This window comes from Triticum dicoccoides, chromosome 6B, assembly GCF_002162155.2.
Source record: "Triticum dicoccoides isolate Atlit2015 ecotype Zavitan chromosome 6B, WEW_v2.0, whole genome shotgun sequence".
In the NCBI taxonomy this organism is placed as follows: domain Eukaryota; kingdom Viridiplantae; phylum Streptophyta; class Magnoliopsida; order Poales; family Poaceae; genus Triticum; species Triticum dicoccoides.
Window position 1 is genome coordinate 580,214,809 of NC_041391.1, and position 4,786 is coordinate 580,219,594.

Here is a 4,786-nt window from a genome sequence, read left to right on the forward strand (position 1 = left end):
CGAGAGAGTGGGGTTGGGATCGTGCGGGGGGAGGAGTGGGGTGACTCGGGGGTTAGGGTTTGGGGTACGAGGCCATATAGGCCAGGGGAGGTTAGGTGGGCCAGTTGGGCTGGCCAGCTGGGCCGGAGCCCAGTGGAGGGGAAGTTTCCTTCTTTTGTTTTTTTTTATTTTTTTTATTTTCTTTATTTTCCTTTTACGGTTTTACTTTAGTTACATTTATTTTAGTTTTAGCAAAATATACACTTAGCACCTAAATTAATATTTCAACTTAGTCCATGGTCAGAAAAAGGTTTAACCCCCAAATAAAATAGTTTAGTATTTTATAAAATTCAAAAGGCACTTATCTAGTTGTTTTAGCTACTCTTTTATTCATTTAACAGTATTTAAACATTTTATAAAAGTGTGGTTTCTCCACCATAATTATCTATGCAATATTTGATTCACTCCGAACATTTTAGTTTTAATATTTGAAAACTTTTATTGTTTGCCTATTTTTGAATTTGAATTTGAATCGGTTTCGAACTAACTCGAGATTAGCAACTGTAAACGAGGTGACGTGGCACCATTAGCAGAGGATCACTGTAGCTTAATTACCCGGGCGTCACATAGCCCGGAGAGTCAGCCAGGAAATTCTGGACTCGGTTCTTAACTAAAAAGAACCAAATCATGGACTGTCCGCATGCCGAAGCCCTAGCGGCCTTTAAGCATAACATCCGTGACGAGTGGCTCGCCCGACACCTCGGCCAGGAGAAGCCGAAATTCATGGCAGCCCTCACGACACTCATGACCCGCTTTTGTTTGGGCGAGGATAGCTGGTTGGCTCGTAGCAACAGCACGTCAAGAAATCCTGGCACCTCAGACGCCGGAGATAGCAACGGCAAGCCCCGACGCAACAGACATAAGCATCACAATAATGGCGATAACGCCGAAGACACGGCCGTCAATGCCGGATTCAGTGGCTCCAAATCCGGTCAACGGAAAAAGCCATTTAAAAGAAACAATCCGGGGCCGTCCAGTCTGGACCGCATACTCGATCGATCATGTCAAATCCACGGCACCCCCGATAAACCAGCCAACCACACCAATAGAGGATGTTGGGTATTTAAACAGGTCGGCAAGCTAAACACCGAAAACAAGGATAAGGGGTCGAATAGTGATGACGACGAGGAGCCCCAGCCGCCGAACACAGGAGGACAGAAGAAATTTCCTCCCCAAATGAAAACGGTAAATATGATATACGCCACCCATATTCCCAAGCGGGAGCGGAAGCGCGCACTAAGGGACTTCTACGCGATGGAGCCAGTCGCCCCAAAGTTCAACCCATGGTCTTCCTGTCCGATCACCTTTGATCGCAGAGATCATCCGACCAGTATCCGTCACGGCGGCTCAGCCACACTAGTCCTTGACCCCATCATTGACGGATTCCATCTCACAAGAATCCTTATGGACGGTGGCAGCAGTCTGAACCTGCTTTATCAGGATACAGTGCGTAAAATGGGTATCGATCCCTCAAGGATCAAACCCACCAAAACCACCTTCAAAAGTGTCGTATCGGGTGTAGAGGCCTGCTGCACAGGCTCAATCACACTGGAAGTGGTCTTCGGATCCCCGGATAACTTCCGAAGCGAGGAGTTAATCTTCGACATCGTCCCCTTCCGCAGTGGTTATCACGCACTGCTCGAACGAACCACATTCGCTCGATTCAATGCGGTGCCACACTATGCCTATATCAAGCTCAAGATGCCCGGACCTCGCGGTGTTATAACAGTCAATGGAGATACAGAGCGCTCCCTCCGTACGGAGGAGCACACCGCAGCCCTTGCAGCAGAAGTACAGAGCAGCCTTCTTAGGCAGACCCTCAATTTAGCGGTAAAGCCCCCGGACACCGTCAAGCGAGTCCGGAGTACTCTGCAACAGGATCGTCTGGCCCGTCCAAAGCTCGTCTAGCAATTCGGCCTCCGTCCTAGTCCCAGACAAGCGGTGAAGTTTGTGCCGCGTGTACATAATTACGCACTCAAAATACCATGGGCACAGACGGGGGCACATCTAGACAGCGGTCCACAATGCGGCTCAACCGCCCCGGGATCCGCATACCTTCACCTTTTTCTCTCTTTCAGGTTCTTCTCTTCGTGAGGCTCTTCTGGTAACCTGATCATCAGACCCATCGCGGGACGGATATACCAAGGAATCAAGGAGCTTTGACATACAAGAGAATCCCCAGGTGGTCTCTGCTAACGATCGTTATACCTGTTTTACATACCCGCATGCAGCTCGCTCTTGGTAAAGACATGTTAGATAGCCCTACTTGCTTATCACATTACTTGTATAAATACGCCTTGACATATCATTCAAATAACAATGGAAAACAATTTACAGCGTCAGCTTATATTTCATTCATTTTCCTTGACTGTGTATTTATTACAAATTTGCACCCGTACATTCTGGTACGTTTAGTTCGCCAGGGGCTTCAGTATACCCCATAACACGCAGTAAAGTCCGAACACTTTTGACAGTGCGGCACCCCGAACTTATAGCATTATATGCATCAGCTCCGAATCATGTCTTGGGTCAAATGTTGGGTTTGCCCGGCTTCCATGTTTTGCTACTTTACGTTCCGCTATATCGGCTAAGGTGGCACAGGGAGAACTACTGCGATTGTGTCCCGGTTCTTCCGGACGAGCACCTCAGTAGAGAAAGCCGAAAACTGACTGTCATGATGCAGTGAGAGCTGGTCGCTGTTCGAGAGGTTACAAATCCTTAAAGATTTTTTCCGCTTTATGCGAGGAATCAGTCTTTGTCCGGTTTAGGCGTGTATAGCGCCCCAAGTTTGGCCTTCCGAATACCAGGGGCTACGCCAAAATTTAAAATTATAGAACTTTTATGGCTAAGTGATGGTGATAAAGCTTTATAAGTCCGATTGCCTTGTTCGTCGCGCTAAACACCTCCTTAAAGGACCAAAAACTTGGATAAAGAGTGTTTAGATTTATCTCGAACACCCCTGTGCTAGTTACATATGGGGCAGAAGCCGACGACTTGCCAACTCTCAGATCTACTATATCTAAATAGGAGCTCCCCACTATCTGATTTTCCTGGAACCTCGATGAGCCACGTCATCCGAATTAGTACAGCCATTGATGCAGTTTAGCAAAGCAATCTGTAGCCGTCTGATAAGAAGGTTGACGAAATTTACTTCGAGCTGCCACCGATAAGTGGGAAATAACGGTTCGTTCGTTCCAACCATGCGATGGCTGCCTCCTTTGTTTTGCTGGGCTTTACACACAGAAGTTGTTTTGACGTATGAAGCCCACGGAAGCCCATAGTAGGAAAAGAAAGAAAGTAGCCATCGTTTTCAGAGTGTTCCACGACCCAATCCCTCCACGCCGCCGCCAGGAGTCCTTCCGACGCGATTGTGCCATGACGCGCCCTTCCTTCCCCGCCAGCCCGGCCAGAAGCTGCCGCCCCTTTTGCGTCCCCCGGCGAGCCACCGCTCGACAGATGTGCAGTGCCAGCCGCTGCCACTACGGATTCCGCTGCCACGCGTGAGTAGGAGATCGATGAAAATAAGCTCTCTGCCCTCTACGGATGATGCAGGTGAGTAGGAAGAATCCTTGCTATCCTGTGGAGGTATCTCTGATGCCTATTATCATCTCTCAACTGTGACGTAAGACGCAAGTATGATTGATTGAATCACCCAAACAATTGAAACGCAGGGAAAAGGTAATATTTTGAGAATATAGAGCAGAGATAGTAAGAAGAAGAAGAATACGAAGCAAGACAAATAGTACACCATTTGACGTCTACAGTCTGTTTAAGGACAACAACGATTTTCTGCACTGTGAGTATATGTTGATTGCATTTTCTGCCCAGGTTGAGATCGCCATCATTCATACTAGATGAGCTACAGAATTTTTTTAATTTGTTTTGCCTACAACCATGTGATTTTTCTCCACACGTCTGATATCTATGGTATTTTCATGTTCATAAAATAATGATTCTTCAATCTATGGTTTTACAATTTCATTTTTGCCTTGCATTATATGCAAGTAAAAGTGCCTAGACTATTTGGTAAAATGTACTTCCTGGCAGAAAGATCAATCGCTCACTTCCTTCCAATAGTATTTTTCATGGGTTGCTCCACTATTATGAACTTAACAGTAACCACCGTGGAGGATGTAGTCAAGGTTAATTCTTTGATTTTTGTGCTATATATGTATGCAACTCAGCAGCTCTTATTTTAATTTAAACTAATGTTACGCTTTTTCTCAGAGATTGCAGAGCAAGTAAATTGTGAACTTAGTTAGTTTTAATATTAAGAAGCACTTTTCCAAAACTCATACGCTTACCTTATGAATTTCCTTTCTATTCGAGGGTTCATTCTATATCCAGTTTATGTTCTTTATCACACATTATCTCAAGAGAAACAACTTAAGTTTACTCTCACTTGACTTATTACAAATTTCCGCAGCAACGCGCGGGGTATCATCTAGTTTTGTAAACGGCCGCACAGGAGGTAAAATTTTAAATCAACAAGCATTATATTGCGCAAATGAACTTGTTTCATATTACAGGATAAAATGAATATATTCATTCAAAGATTACATCCTTCGTACATTGCTCTGCCACAAGGCAGGAGCCCTTCAGGACGCTGTCATAATATTTTTCGGGTCGGCGGTGCTCCTTGCCCTCCGGTGACCCCTCGGTCATCAGCTTTTCGGCATCCATCTTCGCCCAGTGCACTTTCGCGCGGGCGAAGGCCATCCGCGCACCTTCGATGCAAACCGGCCGC